Source organism: Gallus gallus, chromosome 2 (assembly GCF_016699485.2).
Source record: "Gallus gallus isolate bGalGal1 chromosome 2, bGalGal1.mat.broiler.GRCg7b, whole genome shotgun sequence".
In the NCBI taxonomy this organism is placed as follows: Eukaryota; Metazoa; Chordata; class Aves; order Galliformes; family Phasianidae; genus Gallus; species Gallus gallus.
This window is the reverse complement of record NC_052533.1, coordinates 131,357,000-131,383,647: the sequence shown is the minus strand read 5'-3', so window position 1 is coordinate 131,383,647 and position 26,648 is coordinate 131,357,000. Positions and strand designations below refer to the sequence as shown.

Genomic DNA, 26,648 nt, shown 5'->3' with positions numbered 1-26,648 from the left:
AGAAAACATTTAAAATCAACAGTTGAAATAATGTATTGAAGGCATAAAATGCTAAAATAATAAGCAGTTCTCACACCTAGTCTCATTACCCTATGCATCACAGTGTAAATTGTGTTCTGTTCCTAAGATTTTAGCTAGAAGGAACATTTTTGTAAGCAAAGTTTGGCTGGTAGAGATTGTACTATAGACTATGTTGATCTATTCAATCTTTCAATAGATTATTCAAACTATTTAAAGGCCAAATTAAATTGTGTCAAAGAAAGCATTTTTATGTATTCTTTCCCACTTACACTCTGAGAGGACTTCTGTTTCAGCTAAACCATGCTCATCTCTTGGATCAAGAACAAACACAGACTCTGCAGATCAAAGAGGAAGAATATAATGCCCTCTGAGTAAGATGTCTCGCTACGCAAATGAAAGCAACATCCAGCAACAGCTGTGAATTTTGAATGATGCTCAGGTGAGCCCCAGTGGAGTTCAAACCTGACTATTGTCTGTAGACATCACAACCTAATTGCCTCCCTGTGTTTCTCACCAGCCTGAGTATGAGAAGGGATGCAAGGAACAAAGTGTTATACTCAGCAGTGAGCCTTTGAAGCTGACGATAAATTTTACAATAGTACCATCTGGGTGATGAAAGACTTCAGTCATTCTGTTTCTGCCACACTCACAGACAAATGCAGGCTTTGGCTTAAAAATGGCCAATAGTGAGTAGAAACATAAAATCATTAAGTTTGGAAAAGACCTCTTAGATCATCTAGTCCAACTGTCCACCAATATTGCCTGCTAAACGATGTCCCTGACTACCACATCTTCATGTTTCTGTAACACCTCCAGGAGCAGTGACTCCACCTCTCCTGGACAGCCTGTTCCAGCACCCAGCCACACTTTCAGAAAAGTCTTTCCTAATAAGAAAAGGTAGGAAGGTGAGAGGATGTGTAACAATCAGCTTTTCTTTGTACTCTCTGAAGGGAGGATTTTTACATTCAGGCTACAGAGTTTCCAAGTTCAGTTTCATCAGCTTACTGAGATATCTTTCAGTTCTCAGCTAGTGCTGTGAGGCTCTCAGAGGATACAGGACACGCAGGGGTAGCAACCTTATGTGAAATCATTTGTCTTTGCAATCCACAAGGAACTTAGTGTTCCAAATCCGAAAGCCGTTCCTGTCAATTTAACATGAATGTTTCCTCCTAGAAACAAATACTCAACTATTCTTCCGAGTGTGAAGCCTTATGAATACCACTGGTGAAGATATGGCATGTACGTAGAACTAAGCTTTAAAAAAGATAATGAAAATGAAATAATTGAATGTAAAGCCAAAGTCACACTATCACAACTACCATTCCCTTTTCTGATATCAAGCAGGTCTGAGCGGCTATCAGTCTTAAAGGCTGCCATCTGCACTGGCTGGCCAAGTGGCCACTGATTTTTCAATTAGCTGGAATCCTAAGCCAGCAACAGTGCTGGCTGTTCTCAGGGGAGATCTCTTCTTTTCAGACTTGGCACTGGTTCACTCTTCCTCTACTACAAGATTACAAAAGCAAAATAGAGTGGAAAACATCAGATCACCAAGGTCATGTGATGTATGAGCCTATTAGAGCAATTAGATGAACAGTTACTGAATTTTATCTGTTTTGCTTCATAAAATAAAATTTTAAGTAGGCTCATCTATCTCACCACACCTGATTACTCTGGAGATCAGATTTGCAGAAAACATTTAGAACTGCATGAAAACTACACATATGGGCATCAGATTACTTGTAAACACATTTTGCCTAGTCTGTACAATAGAAGACTGCAAGAACAGGACCTAACTGCACTAAGGGTAAGGCTCATTTGACCTAAGAAAATCTATCAAATGATTAGGAGTTTAGTTTAAGCCAACTCTTCATACTCATTCTGTAACCAAGGAAAAGAGCCAGACACCTCCAATAAAACATCATTCTCTCATAAATGAAAATAAATGAGAAGAATCTGCAGATTTCTTTCTTTCTCCATTGCCAATAGAGCAACCACAGATGTTTAGCTCAGATACATAGCATTTTGATGACTGAAATGATCCCATGTCCAGTGACTGAGCAATGGCACTTAGCATTTCATTTTGATTTGCATAAAGAACTCATACTGGAAGACACAACTGTAATTAAATCAAGTGAGCTCTGCAGTAACTGCACCCATCCTGAAAAGGTCCCAGGTTTCATACTGCACAGCTCTACAAATTCTTTGCTTATAGCAAAGCTCTTGCAGACAGGAAAACCAAACTCATATGGGGCTGCATTAGAACATGTAGCTCACAGGTTGAGGGGAGTGTCTGTTCCTGTCAATTCCAAAGGGGATACTCATCTCAAGTGCCGTGTCCTACTTTGGCCTTCCTCATACAAGCAACACATTGACAAACCAGAGGAATTCCAGGAGAGGGCTATGGAGGTTATTAAGGGGCTGGAGCAAGGAGGGACATACAAGAAGAGGTTGAGAGAACTGGGATTTTTGAGTCTTAGGAAGGCTAAGACATAATTGCTGCTCACAACTACATCACGAAGGCATACAGAGATCATCTGATCTCTTCTCAGCCGTGCATGGTAGAAGAATGAGACACAAGAGACACAAATAACAACAAGGGAAATGCAAAATTGTTATAAGGAAAAGAATTTCCTAATGAAAGTTGTCTTGAACAGGAACAGGCTGCCTTGAGAGGCTAAGGAGTGTCCATCCTTGGAAATATGTAATATTCAACAGAACCAGTCTCTGAGCAACAGGACTAAGTTGGCTTTGCTCAAAGTAGGAGGTTGGACTGGATTATCTCCAAGCATCCCATGTAACCTAAATCATTCTATGTTCCTACGAACTTATGCAACAGTTTTCCCAAATAAATAAATAAATAAACAAATGCTACGGTTTATAAAGAACAGTATGGAATGTGATACTGACATGACTGGGTGATATACAAATCCAAGATACAGATTAAGGCTTGGACATGTGGGTAGAATTGATCTCATCTAACCGCAACTGTCCAAAATGTCAATGTGCAGTCTTATAACAGATGCTATATTTCACTCTGTAATTAAAAGAGACAGACAGACAGACCTCTTGGATGGGAACTGTTTGAGCCATTTAAAAAAACTAAGTGAGATTTTCTCTGTATGTCAGTCTTCCTACCAAGAGATCCTAGAAGACTTGGACTAGATACTACCTAATTACTAAGGAGGATAAAACTCATTCCTGTGTCAAACAATAAAAATACAAATATATTAAAAGAAATATAGAAGTGAGTGATATGAACTGTTAAAAGAAAAATTCATTTTAGGAGAGAGAAGTGTCAAAGTAACAAAAGCAAAGGGACATGAATATTCTAGGTTCTTTCACATTCTACAATGGACTTTGAGAAAAAAAAAATAAAAAAGAAGAGATTCAAGTGACTATGAGATATACATTGTCTTCCCACAGTGCATAACACAGTGGAATTCACTGCCAACAGGCACCATCAAGCCAAAGAGGAAACATAAATTAAATACTAACAGCATCTTTCCTTTTCTGAGATTATGTGTTCTCAAAATAATCCCAAATAGAATTACTTTGGCAACACTGAAGTTAAGATAAAAACAGCATCTAATCATATGCATATTAATATAATTGACTGTCCAAAGTAATTTTAAGAGACAGCAACACAAAATAATCAGTTTAAGATAATGTGCTTTGGCTAACAAACAAGACTAGAAGATACCCCAGACTAGGCTCAGGAACATACATTCAGCCACCTTCCAACAGCCATACTGAATAAACAGCAGACTAGCAGTTAAATTAATTTAAGAACAAAAACCAAAAACTCAACCATCACAGTACAATGGACTTACTGATGTGAGCTAGGAAATTACTCACATATTGTCCCATAGACAGTCTGCTCTTCAATATATCTCTTTAACCACTCTATTGTTAAAGATCAATGCTAAATTTCATGGTCTAAAATTTAGATATCTCATCTAGTATAGAAATTCTCATGTTTCTGTGTCTAAATCCACTTACAGAAATTAACTATGTATGTTATATCTTTTCACTAAAAGCATCTTTTAGTCAGGTCCCTTTCCACATTTTTAATATATTTTTTTTAATACATACTTTATGTACTTATAGATAACCGCATAGATATTTTAAGGCGACACACCATTGTGACAATCCAATCTTTCTGCCATACAAAAATCTACAATTCTTGAGTCAAGTCAAACATCCTCAAGTTTTCCTTCACAAATGGTGGCTAGCATGGGCTAACTCCTCTTTGTCAGATTTGTCCTCCCAATGATCCGATTCCCACTTCCAGCCTCTCTGTAGTCCTTCGAGTGCCAAAGCATCTCATACTGCACAGTCTGCTGTCTTCTTTTAACCAGTCTGATGGTTCCTCTTTTGTCATATTGTTCTTCTAACGAGAGCACATCCAACTGAAATAGGACAAATTGTGTTAGTTACACAAAACGTCCTTGAGCCTGCTACACAGTGTGTAGAAATTGTAGGAAGATTTTTACTGAAATTTGAAAAACAAACAAACAAGCAACAACCAGAAATGTAGAAAATAACTTTGTGTAGAGATAAGTGACAATGAATGGCTAGGATCATTTACCATTTGCAATCCACAATGCAACAGGTATGATTGTAGGATGTATAACAAACAAACGAAGCAGAAACAGTAAGTCGTATTTTCCCACCACTGCTGAGGAAAGATCAATGCAAGCTGTAGCAGATAATCCAGGATGTATGTTGGTCAGTGAAAAAAATGGTGAGCCTTACAAACTTACAAGAAAAAAATACAAATTTGCTGCAGCAGGATGAATAAGAAAGCAATGTGTCTGATTTATGTGAACAGGATTGTTGTCTAGAAGTTCTTTAAGAGAGGAAAGGACAGATGGGGAAAATTATTTAAGATATCTCAGTTATTTAAGATACAGTAAAACAAAAAAAGAAAGCTTGCTGTGAATACATTGTGAAGAAAATTAGCAAAGTTTCTTTGACCATGAGAAGGAAGAAATTACAACTCAGTTCCTATTAGAAACTCAGTTCCTATTGGGAACAAAACATATCTGTTTTTAAGTTACAGTTTCAGCTGTTTAGAATACATACTGTCTTTGACAGTAAAAAATTATGCAAAATCTTCAAAATATGTACAATCTTTTTCTACAGTCCTATGAATTTTTTTTGTGCTCAGAAAACTGTAATGCTTTAAAAATAAATGTTTCAACTATTTGGACTACATCATTTCAATGGGAAAAATACGGTACATAAGCAGGACTTCCATAATAGCAGAGTTAATCTTGAACAAAATACCATTCCTGTGCTGCCATTATTCACCCAGGGTTGCTCAGAAAACTTGTATGTCTCTGAGTTCAGTCTTTGGCTTAGGACACTCTGCACATAAAAGTTTATTTGCACGTAGGGGAAAAGTCTCATGGACTTTGCATCATTGCAGAAGCGATTATAATTAGGTATAATTGCAATTTCAGAGGGTAACTACTCAAAAATCACTCAGTGAGATATTGATACTATTACCTCTTGCGTATGATTGTCCTGAAACTATCATTCCGTAGGTTTATGCTAGTGTAATGCGAGCATCAATTTTCACTTAAGAAAGTATTATGAAATTCTCTATGAGTTGTATTCTTAAAGCGGAAAAGTGAGAAAATCCCACTAGGGAATTGATATAGTTCCCCTGGAAAAGGTCAGTATTTAAAAGTATGTGCAGGTAGATCCATTAACTGTAATTAAAAGATGCAGACTAGGATCCATAAGCACTCATACAGAAACGTTCAACTCCAGGTATTTGGGAATGCTTCATAGGCAGTCCTGTGCCTCACTGCTCTGTTCATGAATGCAATTCCCTGAGATGGGAATGCACCTTGAGCAGGATTGATGTGTCCAGGAGGTAAGAGAAGAGATCTGGAAAGACAGTCAATTTATAGCAAGCAGAAAATGCATAGAAATCTCCTTCCACGGCTGTTTGAGACATGATCAAAAGCTCCTGCTAGGGCTGGTGCAAGATAACATCTGTGGGTAGAGAGACTACCCTTGCTAGACCCTGAGATAGGACTGCACAGAATGGAGAGGCCTCATCAGATCTGAAACAGAAGACAAACTTCAAATTCAGAACTGGCCGAAGACCTGAGAGGACAAACAGATTCATGTCCACTCATAGTAAGGCTTCAAAAACAAAGTTCATGAACACAGTCATATTCCTGGCAAACAAACAAAGGGAACAGCCTTTCACCAGCGGTATCTAGTGGAGGCTGAGCCGTTAGGGAATATGGTTTTAAATCATTTGTTTAAACAAGACAAGATTCTGATCTTGTCAAACTGGTGAAAATCCAAAGTAATTCCAAAACCTTCTAGACTGGGGTTCAAATAACTTAACATGAGGGAAGAAAAAAAAAAAAAAGGTATCTCCTTTTTCAGTAATATTGACATAACAATTGTTTGATCTTTGTGGGCATATGCTTCAAATATTGCTTCCTTTTATTAAGGAGGAAGCTTTTTCTTTTTCTTTATTTTTTTTTTTTTTCACCGAAAGATAGTCTGTTCTACTCCCTCGCTGCTGCTGCCTCACTATTTTAAGATATTTAGTTTTTTATCTTCTGCTTCCATCCTTGCCAACAGTTTTATAACGAAGCCTGCTGTATATGAAGATCAAAGCTCTCATCTTTAATTTAGCATAATTATCAGACATGAAAAACAACACACACAAAAAAACCCACGTAAAGGTTTCTTTATATTGTGGGTGGGGAAGACAGAGACCAATTTTGCAGTTTGAAGCTGGATACAGACTAGCAGAAGCTTTTACTGTAGGGAATAATTTTTACATCAGGAACACATTCTTCTAGAACCTCTGAGGATATCATGAGCAATTCTCCGGACCCTTCCCTACCATCCCTGAGCCACACTAACCGCCTCCTTCCAGCCTTGCCCTAAGAGCACTGTGCTTGTAAACTTCATACCTGGGAAAAACTGCACTGACTTCCCTGAAATGCATTCCCTATGCATTTCTGTGGGTGCTACAGAAGGTGAACACGCAGTGTTTGACTCAAAGCCCATCTGCTGCATACAACAGGCCAGATCCAGGTACATCCAAAGTACATCCCAGGAGTTCAAAACAGCCTGTAACCAAACGTGGCTCAAGGCAAGGCAAGGCAAGGTGCTCCTGGCAGCACCATCACACTGCACTCCTCCCTGTGCATCCATCTAGCCATAATGGTGGGGGCCAGACGGTGGGTATGGAGCCCAATCTGCAGACAGGAGTCCCACTTGTATCTTTAAGTAGCCACTTGAAAATGAGACAGACGTCTCTGCAAACTCGTCCTCAGCTTCTAAACAAATGATAGATTGCTTTCAAACTAGTGCACTGTATATTTTGGGAAGGAATTTATGATTTACCAAAAAATTTCCTGCTGAAATAAAGCCAAATGGAGGCCGTTGTTGGTCCAAGTTGCTCAATGTTCATGAACAAGAACATGTTTTTCTTTTTCTCCCTTTCTTGTTTTATGCATGTTTCTGGATTCATTTCATCAGCTGTCAGTATTTAAATACCATTTCAGAAAAGGCTTTATTATTATAATTTCCTCAATTATTCTGTTTGTTTCTGCTATGGTCTCTTGAAACAAAATCAGTCAGCTAAAGCACAAATAAAATATTTTCCCCTGCTGCTCCTTGCTAAGGGCCTTTAAGGTGCTACTTTTCCTGTGCTGCCTTGCACCTTGGAGACCATGACCTTAATGAGGCATTTATTTTGTGTACTGCATTGCTGCTTTCCAAGGGACCTCACTGACTTTGGTTTGCAGTCAGTTCATATCCTCAAGTCAAACCCAGTGTCAATACAGTGCATGATAACAAGGACAGGAATCCTTTGCACAATAAAAATGAAAGCGAGGGCCCTTTTTCATCACATCTACAGAGAAGAAAAACATAACAGGTATGGTAATTGGAGAAAGCAATCTAGCTTAACATTGCTGGCTGATTGATTAGCTTAGACAAATGTAGGTGCTCATCTAACAGCATGTGTCTTTCACATTGTTAAATTATACATGCATAAAGTGTTTGGAAATGTCTGTTTTTAAAACTTACAGGAAGAAAAACAAGTATTTTCCATAGAATGGCTAAACAGCAGAATTCACCCTCAGGCAAATGGGACCAACTGGGCATGCAGAAACTGCTCCAACATCACAGAGACTGGTAGAAGGCCCTCACTGGATCTCAACTGGGCTTCAGGTGAAGAGCCTGGAGGTAAATGATCATAGAATCATAGAATCGTAGAATTGTTGAGGTTGGAAAAACCTTCAAAATCATCACGTTCAACCGCAGCCTAACCATACTACCCTAACAACCCTCCACTAAATCATGTCCCTGAGCACCACATCCAGACAGTTTTTAAACACATCCAGGGATGGTGACTCAACCACCTCCCTAGGGAGCCTATTCCAGTGCTTAACAACCCTTTCTGCAAGGAAATTTTTCCTGATATCCAACCTAAACCTCCCCTGGTGCAACTTGAGGCCATTTTCCCTTGTGCTATCACCTGGCACCAGTGAGAAGAGATGATGGTAGAGTGCGACAGTCCCAGCAACACTGGTGCTCCTCACTGCTCCCCTAAACCTAGAGTGGAACACAATGCAAGACAAAGACACAGAGCAAGGCAGCCAAAAAATCATCATTCTCAGATGTTTAGACCATGACATTAGCTTCTGGCTCAAGCAATTCTAATGCTGAATTCAGTTGCCTTTCCTCCAAGACACCTAAAGGCAGATAACCTCAATTTATCTGTTTCTATTTCCAATATCATCTTTCTTGAATAAAAGCAGAGATTATTTGGCATACAACAGAAATACAACAATTTAAAAATAAAAACTAAGCAGAATCTATTTACAGCTTTGCAGTCTCCCTATGAATCATGAATAAAGCCAATGCTTCCAGAGTCAGACATTCACAGTCGTGAATCAAGCCGTGAAAATTAGCATTTGGCTTGAAGAACTCCAATTTTTAAAAATAATAAAGGCTGTGTTTTTTTGTTTTTTTTTTTTAATTAATTTCTCTGCTTTTTGGCATTTGTACCTCTGCAGTCATTAGAATTGGAAATGTAATGTCTTCAAAACAGTGCTGAGAGTCTCCCTTGCTCACATGGTACCATGCTATGGGGATATAAAGAGCAACCAGCAATTCTGAGTCTAGTAATAAATTCTCAAGACTAGTTTGTACTTTCACTACTCTGCTTGGGCAGGTTAAACAGATATCATAGATACTCGTACTAAAACAGTTTGCACTGAAACAGCTCAATGTCTGGGTGTTTCAGTGTACATATTTCACATACATAAGTATGCTGTCATAAAGTGAAAGGATAATGAAGTGTCTGTTGAAATCATCAGGAGTTTTGCACTGTCTCAGGGCATTGCCTCATTCATACCTTCTGCTTGAGTTTAATATTTAAAAAATAATTAAAATAAATAAATTTTGCACTTTACTACAAAAATAAAGGGAGAACTGCAGACCATTTGTAAATCAACACCTATCCACTCTATTTGTACAGTGTAGCCCTCCCTCATTTCCTTTGTAGATGATATGTTCACTTAGGTAGTCAAATCTGTCTGTGCCTTTATGTTTGCACAGTGTCCATCACAGGAGAGATCTGATGGGACTGTGTTTGGTCCACTACTTTAAATTTGCTATCACCTCTGTACTTCATGGTTGTAGCAAGCAATAAAGGCAAAAATGCCAAAATATGCAAGAGTATGTATTCTCACTTCATTTCTAGCTTACCTGCAAGAGAAGGTACCAGAGAATTTGTGAACTCTTACGAGACTTCCAACAGCCCTAAACTGTCCAGATTAGATAAGCTGCAGATAAACATCCAAACATTAGGAAGTTTATCTTCATGAAATCAAACCATTTGAAGTTCACCTTTAATTACTCTAGCTATTATCTGTTGCTTTGAGATCCTGCATCCATCCCTATCAAAGTTATGTAAGCTCCCTGTGATGCTCACAGTCCCCCTATCATTTGTAAAATTGCAGTCCCCCATTAAATGCATTTGTGACTTCAGCACTTGATACATATAGTATTTTATTGGCCTTTTTATGGAAATGCACATTTATTTTATCATCTGATACTTAAAATAATTACTGCAAATAAATAAAGAAAAAATGTGTGCACTACAGAAAAAAAACATAATACTATACAAAAGCTTTAGCTAGGCCAAGATTGCTTAATTCTGATTAGCAATGACCATTAAGCAATCATTTATGGATTTACTGTGAGTGTTCATAGATACTAATGGGTTTTAGAATTCCTTGCAAATCCTCAAAGGTCAAGGGAAGAAAATGAACTATGAAGTGATAAAAAATGTATTAGGTGACTAATGGACAGGTTGTATATAGAACGGTTCCAGCAGAAAATGTTGGATTTTACCACTCAGATTTAAGTAAGAGTAAATCTTAAGAGCAGTAGCCCTTCCCCACCAAAGTAACTAATGAAGAGAAAATAAAAATCCTTCATGGAGAGGCATTGCACAGCACTTTACCCTGTCACTAAGAATGCACAGGATATGGCAAGGTCACTGATATGGAGTTAAAACTTCTTAGATTTTTCTTTAGAGAAATAGCCTCTTGCTCTTTGTTTGGCTTACTTGTTTTTAACCATACATGTGCCTTTTCTCAAATGCATTTGCACTTCCGTATTCTGTGCCATTCAAGGCTCAAGGCCCTCGCCAACTTCAATGACTTTACCATTATACTGCTTAGATTGATGGCATGGCTCCCACTTCCAAGAGAAAACAGGGAGATTTTAAAGCTGGAAGGAAGCAGCATGCCTTGCTGTAGGCACAATTCCAGGATCCAAGCACAGGTCTGAGCATCTGCCCCGCCACCATAGCCCTATAATCTCAATGCAAAGCCTCAGTGCCAAGGGCCCTCCAGCCAGACTGACACTGCTGAGAGCACGAGTCCAAGTGCTCAACCAACACAAACTCATTTTGTGCAGTCAGATACGTTCAGAAATTTCAGAAAGGGTGCCTTCATCTCAGCAGTGTGGAGGCCAGATCAGATACTGTGTGCTGGGCCTGCCGGGAGCCAGTGCCAGCTGCAGTGCGGCCTTGTCTTCCCGCAGCTGGCGGCAGGCCAGCAGCCAGCACACAGCCTGCACAAACACCATGGCCTCTGCTCCGGCTAATTTGACAGAAATGCAAGCCTGGTCCACAGCAGATTTATACGGGTGGGCGATTCCATTGTGCACAGATACGTTATTAATGACTGTGGAGCCTTGCACACAGCAAATATCCAGGCTGAGAGTGGCCTGCAGAGTTTACTCAGCCCTCCTCCTGGCTGGAGTCACCTCGACCATGAAGTATTCTTCCCGGTATCATCACTCAAACAGTGATGACAAATCCAAAGGGTTTTTTGGAGAAAATTTCAGTGTATTTCTGTATGGTGAACAGCAATTTCACTGTGCAATAAAATGGATTTGGATTCTTGTTAGAAATATTTTCAGTCAGAGCAGAAGAAAGCAATCAGCAGTTAATACAACCTGCAATGTGGTATATGCCTGCTACCCACAGGAATCCTGAGGGCTGATACCATACTACCTAACTGTAAAGTTATGTTATTAAAATGAAGTAATTCCAGTTTTCTCAATAATTGATTCATTCAGGTGAAGAAATACAGGCCTACTTTCTAATTTCTCAGCAAAGCTACTAAACTAAATAAGATTGCCCAAGTAGTAGGACAATTGCTATTTTTGAGTTCATAAGAGCTCATTTTCTGCAAAAAAAGACATCTGTTTTTTAGGTCTGACTAATTCATAAATTCAAGTTAGAGAGGGAAAGAGAGAGAGAGAGAAGGGAAGGGAAGGCAAGGCAAGTTAAAGAAAATAAAAGAAAAGTGAAATAAAAATGTTTAAAGGAAAAGGAGGGGAAGGGAAGGGAAGGGAAGGGAAGGGAAGGGAAGGGAAGGGAAGGGAAGGGAAGGGAAGGGAAGGGAAGGGAAGGGAAGGGAAGGGAAGGGAAGGGAAGGGAAGGGAAGGGAAGGGAAGGGAAGGGAAGGGAAGGGAAGGGAAGGGAAGGGAGGGGGAGGGAGGGAGGGGGAGGGAGGGGGGGAGGGAAGGGAAGGGAAGGGAAGGGAAGGGAAGGGAAGGGAAGGGAAGGGAAGGGAAGGGAAGGGAAGGGAAGGGAAGGGAAGGGAAGGGAAGGGAAGGGAAGGGAAGGGAAGGGAAGGGAAGGGAAGGGAAGGGAAGGGAAGGGAAGGGAAGGGAAGGGAAGGGAAGGGAAGGGAAGGGAAGGGAAGGGAAGGGAAGGGAAGGGAAGGGAAGGGAAGGGAAGGGAAGGGAAGGGAGATGTCCTGGTTTTATTGGGTAAGGGAAGGTTGTTGATATCAACTTTTCCAACAGGAGCAATGAAGCATGAAGTGCTGTCAAGTTCTCCCTTCCCTCTGCTCATCCTCTCTAGCCCAGTTGTTAATGGCATGCATATGGCTTGTGAGAGATCCAAGTTCCCAACCTCATGCTGCTTAATTCAGCGCAGAGGGAAGATCTAAGGTCTCCCAGTCTCCATGTTGGTGCCCGACCTACTGGATTAGGAGCTACACAGAGGAGGAACTCCTCAGCCATTTCCACTCAGATTTGGTAACCTATTGCCTGAGAATAAAAATCTATGGCAGATAGTGACTGACGAGGGTGCCAACACAGTCAACATACTGAACAGCTACAAAAAGAAGCTGGTTTTTTTATGCAAAGGAGAATTTCTTCATGGAGAGTGTTTAAGACAACCAGCCCATAAAACCTTGCAGTGTACTGTCAGGGCCTGGTCCTAGAAAACAGAGAGACTCTTGGTGACTCAGTGTAAATAGTGAAACATACATGGGAAGAATATTACTTCTCACTAAGTTTATGAATATAATCTTCTGATTTTATTAAGCATGACTGCAAGTACTTGGAAGTATTTATTCAGTTAACAAAATAAACTGTATCAGCACTACAGAAACCCTGAGTAAATACTGAGTGATTTGATTTTTCTTTTTAAATTTCACTTTACATAAGAAAGGGGGAGAAGGAAATAAAAGCTGATGAAATGCATAGGTGCAACAGAGCAAAATAACTAAGGATTTATCATGGATAATATTGTAGGTATAAGTACTGCTTTATAGGAGAAAGATCACGCTGGCACCACTAGTTTGCTAGACTTCAGTGTGTGCAGAGTAAGTAAAGCCTTTGATCAGTTCTGTTAATTAAAAAAACAGGCAAGGTGTTTATGTTCTTTCATCTCACTCAATAGCAAGGAATAAAGTTGCACTTAAAATGGACAGAGGAGTCAGTGTACTACTGGATGTTCGTATTTAGAAGGAGAATAGAGTGTAACTGATCAGTGGTCATCCCCATCAATAAATATTTAGCTGGGATTCTTCCCTTCCAAATCATTGCGTCTGAAGCTAGTAAAAGTTGAAAGGACGACGGATATCTGCAAGGATAATCTTTTAGGTGTGTGTACTTTTTTCACAGCTATTAGATCAAAGCCATTTACTGAACTATTTTATTATCAGTCTTATAAATCAGCCTCAGTTCATTTTACAAACATTAGTACTGCCATCAATTACATGCATTTAGGACTAATGGTTTTACAGGAATGTTAATAGTAAGACATTATTTCCTGAAAACCAGCACTGAAGGCTATTAAAAGGCTATTAATTGCTACATGTAGCAGAATTATTTGTTTCTGGTCTTAAACAATCAGTGAGTTGGCATGTAAGTAAGGGCATGTAAGTAGTTATTTCTAACCAGTTAAAAGTCATGGGTATCAAATTTTAGTAAAAGTAAAACCATTTATAAGCTATCCTTGTTCAGTTTGCCTTCATGGGCTTGGTCTGGACACACCACGGGCATTTCTGCTGCTACTCTTTACAGCCCCTGAGGTCTTTCTCCAGGCACTCCCCAGTTCCTGCAGGGTGCTAGTCAGGGCAGGTACAGCCCCAAGCAGAAGATGTTTTATGGGGCAGGAGCAAGTGTCCTCTCTCAGCCTGTTTGCTCAAGTACCAGAGGGATGACTGCAGTACTGAGATGTGGGCAAAACATGAATAGCACAAGACTATGCTTGAGGGGTAAGAGCTGGCAGGAAATAAACTCTTTCCTGAGGAGGGTGTACCTGCCATACCAGATGCCCTTTGGGCTCTGGCTCATCCCATACCTTAGAAATTATGAAGCATCTCCTACATTTATCCAGGCCCCTCCCTTTTCACCACCCAGCCCCTGCTAACACAGTAGACCTCCTCCCCAGGGGCACAAGTTTAGCTCAAATTGCTAAGCACGATGTTCCTTCTTTTGTGCTGAAATCGACTGCCCGCCCCATCCAGAACTACCCTTAGCCCATACAAAGTGCTCCAGTTCTGCTTCTGATATACTAAATAATAACACAATGAGGCCCAAGATACAATTGTCACACGAGTTCATCTCATCCCCTCTCCCTTTCTAACTGTGCTGTGAAATTGAGATCTCTGTTCATTAGTTTATGAGGCTGTTTACAAATAAGAGTGAAAGACAGATCCCGAAGCGTGTGGATCTACATCATTCTCCACCAGTTTAATGAACAACTACGCAGAGTGCAAAGCTAACTTCAAATCTCAGAGAATGAGCACTATGCAGCTTCCATTGGGTCAGACTTTTATGACTGCCTCAAAGGTTTGCAAAGTTGGAATCAAAAATTTCCAAGAAAATTCGTAATTGCCTTTTATAAACCATCTCTAGGATATTGCCTCCAGCTTTGCCGAGGAATGGATATAAACTGTTTCATTCATGGCGCGTAGTAAACCATGCTGCCTAAAAGAATTTCTGTAAATTGTAGCTGCCATTTTATGGCTGAACCTTTATGTCAGTCCTTCATTCCAGAGCAGTTCAGCGTTGCAGTGACCTTCACATCCCCCTTCAAATTGAATCTGTTACCCTCAGTGAATATAAAGGCTATAAAGAAGCACCTGATCATAAAATCCATTTGGAATGCTTTCTTAAACCTCCACCAATTATCCATTAAAAATTCTGCTTTTTACAGGCTTACTCCCTTAATGAAAACCGAATAATAGGGGGTTTTTTGTTGTTTTTTTTTTTAAAGTTTTTCTGGTTGTCCGGAGAAAAGTCATGACAACTTGAAATAATCATTGATTGATGTGACTAAACAAAATCATCTGAGTACTTCTATGGATAATAAGAGAGATTAACTATGGCGTTCTAAGTGAGAATCAGATCTAAAAGAAAATAGGTGATTGGCCTGACAACCACCTCCCTAAATCACCCCAAAGGGATAGCCTTGAAAAATAATAGATCTGGTAATGTAGAAAAAAAATAAATTCTATTCAGAGGAGGCTGAGATACATCAGGGTGAAGCCTTCAGCAGGAAGCCTTTTAATTTGCCAGGAGCTCTTACCCACAAGGACAAACAGCTGAGGAAGCCCAGCGAAACCAGGAGCTGGGAGGCTTTGGCAGGCTGAAACCAGCCCAAGGCAGGGAGCTGATCATGAGGACGCAACAGCAGCTCAGTGGAGAGATTTTAAGGCGCTCTTGGAGCCTTCCTTTAAAACAGACAAAACAGGGATTTTATTTTTCTTTGTCATTTTCACATTCTTCTCTTCCCTTAGAACAGAGGCAGAGCTAATCCCTATGCTTTCAAAAAAAAAAAAAAAAAGAAAAAAGAAAAAGAAAAGCTCTTCACTTGATTCTGCAGTTATCACCTCATCACTTTTTCCTCTCAAAGAGCACTGACAGCTCTGCTTGCAGGCACAAGCTTTATTTCCAACCCTTCTGCCCTGCTGCCCAGGACTGTCTGTCAGGGAAGCCTGGACCTTACCTCTTGCCTCATCATCCTCAGCTTATCTGAAACTTTAACACAGCTGACTGTGATCCTCTTCTCATTTGGTCACTTCTGTGTGTCCCAGTATAACTTCTGGTATAACTGCTGTGGTCTGACTGTACACCATCTCCACTTGCTCATATCTCATCTGCAGAGCCTCTTCTCAAAGCTTGCTCTCAAGTAGCTTCAGACAGGCAACAAAACCGCTCGTAACTAACTAAATATATGAGGAGTGACAAAACAAATCACACAACCCTTGGCTGCAATGCTTTCTCCAGTCCTCACACACAATTAGCTATTTCCCCTTACTTAATGCCCTGGTTTATCTACTAATAACTTAATCTGTGACATGGAAACTCATGTCGTGTTTTGTAAGGTAGGTCTATGTGAAAATTACATCGCTCTGCCTTTGCACACCACTCTGTGATTGTAAACTTCCAAGGGCAACAGTCAGATGAAGGACTTGAGTATCATATGCATATATCACACTGGCATTTCTCTGCATGTGAAGTTCCTACAGATCAGACAACTCAACAACTATGGCTCCTGCTTCCAGAAAAGAAAAGACAAATTGAGGAATTTAAATTAATCTTAAAGAGAGTATCACCAGCAGGGAACATGACATATTCTGCTTGTTTACCAGACTAAATACCTGAAACCAAAGTTGAAATTTGTTGAGTTTTCTCCAGCAACCTTATAGCCTACAGGCACTGACATTTTTGACTGCTCCATTTCCCTGGGGCTAAAGGTTTGCTGAGGAGCATCTGCACAACCTTGTAGAGGTGCAGGGGGGACTCTTACTCATGCTGAGGTGCAAAACAACCTGCAGACAACAGGACACTCCTCTAGCCTCTCTGCCTGGCTCCCTGTGCTCATTTTGCTCTGCCAATGATAGAAGGCGTTCCCTCCAGAACTCGGTTCCTCCCTTAAAGCATTGACTGGAAGCAGCAGAAGGAACAGTTGTACTTTGAAAGAAAGGAATGACCACAGACTGAGGTCCAAGTGACTTCTCAGCTGACTTGCAGAGGAAAGTTGAAGACTCCATGCAGGAGATGCTGCAGGGCACAACAAGTGGTCTGGGGCACTTCCTTGCCCTTAGAACATGCCACTCACAGGGTCAGGATCTCCCCAGGCAATGCTGTCAGCTCCATGGATGCCTGTGTTTGTTTCATGCCTCATCTGAGAACCCAGATATTTGTTTTGGGGATGTTACTAAGATTTGGAGAAGTTATATAGTGCTCTGGCTACGGGATCCTTAGTGGAGATTAGAGCAAAAATAATTGATTTCAAAAGGATTACAGAATCCATGCAGAGCCAAATACCTTCCTTAGCTAGGGGCATCCAAAATGTGCTTGGAGTTTGCTTGTCCAAGTCACTACTACAGCTAACAAAGATGGATATATTTTTGGTCCAGCAGCTTTAAAAGGAAAGTCGACAGCTGAGAGACAGAAGATTTTATTTGTGAAACTAGTTTTTGGCAGGACTGGGAAGACTACTGAGTTTGCCGGAAAAGTCTCTGGAAGTTCGGTGCTGTCCTAGCAACCATGAGAATGACTTTAAAGAGAGTTGATAGGGGTCCTGACCAGACCACAAACCCCACAAGTACCAATCCCCAGTCCACTGGGCTCTTTTAAAACAGCTGACAGTGTTTTCCAGCTTTTTAAATTATCCCAGCTTTTCTTAACTGACATAAATCTAGACAATGAGCTAAGCATGGAGACAGCAGAAACCTATCCAACTCTTCAGTTCCCCACTGAATGCTGACATGGGACTTGTGCTGGCGAGAGGTTTGCAGTGAAGCTGCTCCAGACATTTTGTGATGCCAGCATACCAGAAGGCCTCCAATCCCTAAAGCAGTTTTAATTACAGAACAAAACAATGAACCAAACATTAAATTTGGTAAATAGGAGAAAACTCAGAACGTCTGGATGAAACAGATTGCTTTAAAGCAAATCTGCAAATTTCCTTGTTGTGCTAGTAGGAGGGGGCATGTCTCCAGCCTTGGGTCTTGAGGGTTCCCTGAGTCACACTGGCTCACATGCACCCCACTGATGCTCATAGCTCCCTTTGTTCAAGGGCCTCTGGGACTTTGCTTTGACTTTTAGCAATTCCTGCTTCACCAAGCTTCTGCTTCTTGCCCAAAATCCCGTAAAATAACTTGAGAAAGATTGCACACACCCTTGTTGACCACTTCTGTTACAGATCCTCTGTAAATCAGATGATTATTCAACTCCACGGAGAGATGGCAAAACATGGGCACTGTTTCTCCTGGTCCCTCGTGCTCCCATCATGGCCAAAGCAGGGAACAGCCTCGCTGGGGAAGGCACTGGGGCCAGCAGGCAAGGGTGAGGCACTGTGGCTCCTGCCTGCTGTATCTGTCACTGATGTCCCCTCACCGGCCTGTGGTCCATACTGTCTTCAGCAGCATGAGGGGCCTCAATTCCCAGCTCCAACATGTACTTAAGAGGACAGAAAAAAAACAGAGAAAGACACTGATTAAAAGGATAACGATTTTCCTTTGGAAAAATTTCTAGGTGACATCCATCCCTTCTGGAGAGTCACAGAATGAGGAAAAGCAATTCTTGAGGCGTTTCCTGTCTTGCGACCTCAAAAACAGTAACAGTGCCCTTAATATGCAGTAGTAGAGATTCTGATCTCACCCTGAAGCCTGGAGACATCATCAAATCCATCTTCAGATTTAATTCTTAGCTGTGAGTAGCAGTGAGGTGAGGCTGGAGGAGGCAAGAGAGGAAAAATAAATAAATAACGGGACTGGCTTCAACCTCAGCAGGGAGATATATTAGAACAGAAGTGGCAGGAGAGTCCAGGCTTTATGCTAATGAGTATTTAGTAAATTGATTGGAAGTGGAACAGCTTGAAGAGGAAACAGAGGTGCCCAGAAGCTCCACAGAGAGGATGAAAGTCTGAGCTATGTTCGGTTGAGCAAATAGGAATTTGCGCTGCAGAACCCCACATCCCAGGAGATGGAATGTCTGTGGGGTCCAATGGCTGGGACAAGAGAGAAGGAATGAATGGGTGGGGTGAGTCAGTGCCTGAGTATGGAACAGGGAAATGCAGCTGGGAAATGAAGTGCCTGGTTTGGGCATCCCAGCAGTGCCTGGATGTGAGAGGTGCCATGCAACTGTCAGACAATGCTGACTGAGGAAGGGAAGGACAACATGTATTCCTCTGGCCTCCAGGTCTCTGCATGCTGCTCTGAGCAATTCACTCCTCTGAGGTTTTTGATAGGGATAGTGCAAAGGCCACAACAGAATTAAATCCACTGTAACGAGTACAAGCTCTGCAAGAATTTGTTCTGGTGATGTTAATGAATAGCTGAAGAGCATGTGTCTTGGGAGACAGCTCAGGCTTACCTGAAGGAGGATTAGTTAGCTCCGCAGCTCACACATCAGTCACTCACATCAATCATTTGGCTCTGCATGGATTCTTTGCAATTTTCGTGACCCTTGATTTCTACTTCTGTATGAACTTACTATCACAACAAAAACCTTAATTAATTCCAGGCGTTATTCAGCGCAATCCCCTAAGAATAAGATTCATATATTTACCTCCTTTCAGTATTTCAAAAGTGTTTGAAAGAAAATACAAAGAAAAGGTGTATTGTTTTTAAATACAAGAAAATTGGGAAAAATATATTGCAAGTATTCACTGTGTTAATTGGACTCAGCTTGGTGCACTGGGCCTTCACAGTGCTGCTCAGAGCCATCCGAGGCCATGGAACTTCTTGAGGAGGAAAGAGATTGTGCTGCTACACTGGGAAACGCAGTATTGACCAAAAAATATAATGTCTCTCAGATAAAGAAGAACTATATGTATTATCACGACAAAGACACCTCAAGTCCTATTGATTTCACATCCAAATCAGCAAGTTGTGCATGCCAGTCGGTGCACTCATTGCTGGATACTGTAGACGGGGGGGCATGTCAGCTCCAGCAGTTGAATGAATAATTTCTTCCTTAAGGAGGGTTGGTTCTAGTTCTAATGATGGCAGTGGGAAATTCAAGCTTATGGACCACAGTGTCATCTGTAGGATAGGTCATAATTCATAATTGCTTGCATGTGTTATGGGCGAAACTTTGTACAAATATATATACAGAATTTATGCCAGGATGGGGAGCAGAGGCTTTATATCAGAACCTGCTTCAACCTTTTCCTTGAGGATGTTGATAGAATACAAGTAAGAATATTAATTAAAATGTTTGTGTTTAAGCACTGTTAGCATACCGCTGTTACTGTCAGATCAAAGCTACAACTGTGCCAAAATGAACTGCGGTAATGAATGAATTAACATTTGCTATGTGAAGAGCTGGGAATCACATCTGTGCAGGATGTTTATTATATAAAGAAAGATTTGAAGAGTTCGGGACCAATTACCACATCCTAGCAAGGACATTTAAGAGCGGGGCAACGCAGTTATTTTTCATTTCATTTTTCTTTTTCTTGCACCTGTGCAGGGTGTGAGTAGGCACCACAAGCAAAAGCAGCAGCAGAAGTAGGAACAGACAGGGAGAGCTAGTGGAACTCCAACAGCATCCCCAAAGCTTCAGTCAGCAGAGCTGACAGGGTGGGAGCGGGTAATAAGCTGACCCAGAAAACTGGGTGGTGGCAACCTTGTTCCTCCTCCCCAGAACAAGATGGAGTGGAAACTGAATTGTGACTTTCATTGGCAATTTGAGCTGTGCTGTGTTCCTGAGGCAGTGAGCCCATGCCCTGCCCCTCACCTTAGTGTGGTTCGCAAAGTCATTACTAAAGGAGATAACCAGCTGTAGGTCTTTCAGAGAGCCTGAACTTAATCCTCCCACTGAGAGCATTCAGTTATGTATTTAGAAAGGAAAAAGGTTTCTACACGGTATAAATCCTTGCTTGATAATCCCAAAGCTAATGGGGAAGGCATTCGGTAGTAAACTACAGTCTGTGGACAAAGACATCTGTAACTAGACCGGAGCTCTATGATTAAACTCAAATTCACAGATTGGTTACATGCAGCTAATTTTATTCACCGAGAATACGTGACCCCCCTAAGCGGATGTTTAAATTAAATAAGAATATCGATGACAAATGTTCAAAATGTAAGACAGATGCCGGCAACTTTTGGCATGAAATTTGGAACTGCCAAGAGGTTTGGGAATACTACTCTGGGGTCATTAGGAATTTGGATATCCAAAATGTTCCCCAGCTGCTGATCTCTTCAGAGGCTTCTATACATGGTCCTGGAAAAATATAAAGTCAGTGCAGTAAGTGATGTCATACACATAGCTGGGCTGGTAGAGTGCATAAGCAATTGAAGAAATATAGCCCTTTTCTTGGGAAAATGAACTAAAGAGATGACTGCTGATCTGCGTCTGGGGTTAAAATATCAGTTTGTAATGAAAAAAAAAAAAAAATCCTGCTTCTTTAACCATTAAATGTTGGCTTTGGATCTGGCTTTTCTCGCTGTTTCTGAGCCCAGACACCGCTGCTGGGAGTTCGGTCACGTGTTGCTGTTTCCCATGGGTGCATGCAGACGTCTGCCACAGTCACTGTCCTGCACTCCTCCTGTCCTGCCCTCCTCCTGCCCTCCTCTGCTCAGCTGGCATTATGCAAGGCTCTTTCTCAGGTAAATAAACAGAATGAAAGTAGAAAGAGAACTGGATTAAAGGGTGGTGTCTAGCCCACAGCAGACATGAGGTAGAAACCCCCAGTGTATGTGTGTGGGTCTGATCTGACGCCCAGGAAGTTAAGGGAAAGAATTGCATGTGAACTTAATTAGCTTCACACTAGATTCATTATTGCGATGCTATAAATATAGCAGAGGCACTTTGCGTGGATCGGGCGTCAGACCGAAGTTGGGAATAGACTCTCTGTTTACTGACTCTACTCCTAACCACCAGACAATGCGGTTTTTCCAGTGCTGAGTTCCATAGCTCCTTCATCTTCAGGGATTTGATGGGAGCTCCAGATTCTGCTTAACCACGCCAAGCTGCCATAGGTGTGGTCTTCAAGCACAGGACAACACGTACCACTGCTTGCCCAAGTGACCTGGGAAAATCTTGCTTCGGTTTATAAAGTTATATGATCCAACTACACCAGAGCTAGGAATACTAGAAGAAGATTGGGGTGTTTGATGTCTCATTTTCCTGCCAACAGCCAGACAGTTTATCCACCAATAACGGTTTCATAGCTAGATTAATAACAAGGAACAAAAAAAGGTGTGTGTTGCTAATTCCGTGTTTTTCCTAAGATTGTATGAATACAGGCCAGAGGTACAGGAAAAAAAGCTCTGAATTCCATTTTCAGAAAAAGACGAAATGTCTCTTTTCTAAACTACTAGGAAGTTTAGGTTTCCACAATGGCCACTGGCAGCGTTCTCAGCAATTCTTTTAATAACGCACACTTTCTGGCAATAAAAAGGAGATAGCAACTAATATAATTAAGTCTGCAAAATAACCTCTAAACCAAAATTTGTCTCCTGACAGAACAAGCATAGGACTGTTCATTACAGTGCTCTCCAGGAATAACAAAAACAATTCCCAAAAATGCATTATTAATGGGTATTCCCAGAATTAATGATAAAACAAACCAGATGTTCTCGTACATTTGCCTCATAAATGCAAAGTCAATATGCCAAACCAAAAAGCCATCTTTGGAAAGCTATGGACTATTTATGAAGGCGATTTAGCTGTATTTCCCCTTACTATAAGATATAGAATTGCTTATCTATAAGACAACCTTGCTATGGTTTTATGTCTATTAATGAAAAAAAGTCTCTTGTCCAAGAGGAAATGCAGGTGAAATTTATGATTTTACATAGCTTGAATTTATGATAGAGTAAATTTCGGACCACATTTCAAGTTACATGTATAGGTTTCTGTAAAAAAAAGGAAAATACAGATTACATGAAGAACACCAGACATAATCACGACGCCCTAATACTACAGATCTGCTTAAAATATGGTTTAAGCCCCCCAAAAACTTCACCAAATAAATTTTAGCTGCATTATTTAGTATTTATCCTTCACAGAGTATAATTACTCACATGGAATGGATTTTATTCCCATGAGTAGAGGTTGCAAAAGTCCACTGGATTTGATAGAAAGCAAATACTACTGATAAAGTACAAAGCAAATTATACATATGCCAATACCTTAATGTAATAATATCAAACATGGTGGGCCATCTGGTGTAAATCATCATAGCTCTGATGAAGTCAATGGACCTGGAGCAATTTGCATCAGATGACGTACAATATTTCTTAAGGTTTTTTTTCTAAAGCAAAATGTTATTAAGAAAAATTACTTTTGCAAATTTACAGGGGTGCATTAGGAAAAAAATTGTGAATAGGAAATAAGCTCATGGGCTGATAGCAGCAATTTAGTGTCTTTACTAATAACACTAGGAGAACACAAAAGATTTTTAAGGAAACATTAGGCTCCTATTTTATATAAATGCTCAGGTCTAGCAGCTGTTATTTTTAATCATTGTACAGTGAGTGTTTTCAGTTCTCACTACTAAAACACCTTTGGCTGCCAAACACCACACAGAAGGAAGTGGCAGAATTGATGCTGACGGATGCTGTAATGCCCGATTGCTGCAGTGCATCATGCGGAGCGGAGCAGAGTCAAAGCCACTGAGGAAAAGGCAGAGGCAACTCTTCACTTTGTGAACTTCTTAAATAAGACAGAGGTTGGGCCAATTGCCCGGTCTAACTGCAGACTTTCCTTAACATTATTGCTTCTTCAATTGTCCAGTTGACAAGATGAATAACTAGCATAACCTGTATCCACTTTTTCCAAGCCTTTTACCAGCCCCAACGGGTAAAATGTTCAGGCTTACTCTCCCAGATGCCCTGAGTGAGTGCTGTAGATCCTCCTAACAAATACATGCATGAAACATGGAAACAAGGATGGGAAGACTGATGGTTCTTCCTGCAGCATGTTGGTTTCTATGACTCCAAAAGGAGCTCAGACACTGAAGTGACAAAAAACTTGCTAAAATCTGCTAAAATAGATCAGGGCAATTAAAAGTATGTCTCACTTTGGTCGGTGTGCTTAGGATCCATCAAGAAAAACAGAAAGCAGAGATGGATGCATGTATGCACATTAAATGGAAGTATTAAGTATTAGATAATAGCAGTGTAACTAAAAGAACTAAATAATAAATTTCTGCTTCTTGATTTCACAGCTACAGATTATTCTTTAGTCATAACAAAGGTTGGAAGGACCTATTACAGTCACCCTGTCCAAACTCCTGCTCAAAGCACATATTATGCTATGAGGAACGTCTCTCATAGTTAGGGAAGATGGACATTTTAAACAGATTAAGAAAATAATAAGATAAAGCTAGGAAGGTGCATTTCACTGAAAAAAAAAATTGGACTACATAGAATCATACATTCACAGAATCCTTAGAGTTGGAAGGGACCTTTAAAGGTCATCTACTCCAACTCCCCTGCAATGAACAGGGACACCCATGGCTAGATCAGGATGCCCTCAAGGGCTCTCCTTGATCAGGAAACCCTCTCCAGGCTCTCCTTGAAAGTCTCCAGGGATGGGGCATCAACCATATCTCTGGGCAACCTCTTCCAGCACCTCACTACACTCACTGTAAAAGACTTTCCTTACATCTAACCTAAATCTATCCTCTTTGAGCTTGAAGCCATTTCCTCTTGTTCTTGCACCACAGACCCTGCTAAAGAGTCTGTCCCCTTCTTTCCTGTAGCTCTCCTTTAGATACTGAAAGGCTGCTATCAGGTCACCTCAGAGCTTTTTCCTTTCCAGCCTGAACAGCCCCAGCTCTCCCAGCCTGTGCTCATAGGGGAGGTGTTCCATTCCATGGATCATTTTTGCGGCCCTTCTCTGGACACGCTCCAGCAGATCTACATCTCTCCCCTACTGAGGACTCCATGTTTGGACACAGTACTCCAGGTGTGGCCTCACCAGCACAGAGTAAAGGGGCAGAATCACCGCTCTCAACCTGCTAGGCACTCTTCTTTTGATGCAGCCCAGGATATGGTTGGCTTTCTGGGCTGCAAGGGAACATTGCTGGCTCATGTCCAGCTTGCCATCCAACAGTACCCCCAGGTCTCTTTTTTGGCAGGGCTGCACTCAATTCTTTCTTTCCTACTTGTATTGGTAGTGAGGGTTTCCTTGACCCAGGTGCAAGATCTTGCATTTGGATTTGTTGAACTCCATGAGGTTCACCTGGGCCCACTGCTCAAGCCAGTCTAGGTCACTCTGGATGGCATCCCGTCCCTCTGGTGTGTCAACTGTACCCCACAGCTTGGTGTCATCAGCAAACTTACTGAGGGTGCACTTGACCCCACTGTCAGTGTCACTGATGAAGATATTAAAGACTATCGGTCTCAGCACTGACCCCCAAGGGAACACCACTCATCACCAATCTTCATCCACCACTCTCTGGACTCGATCCTGCAGCCAGTTCTTCATCCATTAAACAGTCTACCCATCAAATCATATGTTTCCATTTTGGAGAGAAGGATGTTGCGGAGTACCATGTCAAAGGCCTTACTGAAGTCCAGATAGATAACATCATTAGCTCTTCTTCTGTCCATTGATGCCAGCTATATGATACCAGCTTAATGTACTACAGTCTTAAAACAGCCCCAGTTAGTCCTGTAGATTAATTAAACAAATTTGCTAAAAACCATTTAGAAAAATTCCTCAGAAAATGGCTGGCAAAGGCCCAAAGGAATAATTGCTATAAATTGACTTCTAAGTTGATGTTGGAATTGTCTCCTGCATATGTTAAGTAATGACACTGGAAAGCATTTACACTTACTACACATTATGTTACTACAATTTGGAGGGGGTATCAGAAATGGCTTTGGTACATTTTCTAGTAGCACGAAAAACATACCACACTTTGTAACCGACTCTACATTAATTAGGTCATGTGTAATTGATCCATTAAATAATCACAGCTGAGTGAAAACCAAGCTTTCTGTTTACACCATTGCATTTTTAAAAGAGAGCTTTGGGAATAACTCAGATTCACTATCTTTTAAATGGGTAGCAGTATCATCCCTATCAAATATGTAATTGTAAATCCAAGTGAGTGTTTACAAAAGCACTACAGGCATCTGAAGGCTCATAGGTTTCAGTGACTCATCATAAATGATCACATTTTAAATATTTCTCGCTATTCAATCTACAAATGCACAACTGTTTGTGCAGAAGAGAATTCTAAAAGCAAGGTTGCCTGTTCTGCTGGCTGCCAGCACAGCTGACCTCATGGTGAGGGATTGCTGAATGTAGTGTCTTCTATTTTCTCTGTTGCTGTGGTTTGGATTTTGCTAAAAGCAAGAATTTTCCCTTTCCGTGTTCATCTCTACTTCCCTATATTCAATGCCAACAGGTCAATCTGCAATATTTCTCCGTTGCTGATACATTAGGGTCCTGACCTTAGGTGATCTTGTGTAAATACAGGATAATCCAAGCATAAATCAGATCGTGAAGCCGGGGCACAGATTGTTAGGCCCATTTTGTGCATTTTTCAGAGATGACAGGTACAGCACAAGTACACATTTGTCTTAGAAGATGCTAGCTTATCTTTTAACATCACAGTAGCCCAATTCTTGTTCTCTTAGCTGCATCCCATCCAGAGTCTTTCTCTGATCCTTTATCTCAAATGCCAATATTACTTTGGTGTTTTTATGTGAATCCCCCAGGTTTAGAGATAATTAAGAACAAATTAGTTGGCAGAAGCCCAAGATCTGTAATTAGATGTACTAAAGCTTGAAATGTCTCAATTATTCTTTTTTTTTTTTTTTTTTTAAACCATGCAGTCA

General features: G+C 40.8%; 1 long non-coding RNA gene across 2 annotated transcripts; it reads right to left on the bottom strand.

Moving 5' to 3' along the window:
• Window positions 1-13,260: 13,260 nt before the first annotated feature.
• LOC112531895 lies at window positions 13,261-24,050 on the bottom strand. 2 transcript variants are annotated; one of them, XR_003074041.3, is made up of 4 exons: window positions 19,216-24,048; window positions 18,502-18,573; window positions 18,020-18,300; window positions 13,261-15,563 (listed from the first exon to the last, which is right to left on the bottom strand). It is a non-coding gene; the product is annotated as an uncharacterized LOC112531895 (long non-coding RNA). The 2 variants fall into 2 exon arrangements; XR_005855762.2 differs by lacking the exon at window positions 13,261-15,563 and having other exon boundaries at window positions 17,281-18,300; window positions 19,216-24,050.
• Window positions 24,051-26,648: the final 2,598 nt, after the last annotated feature.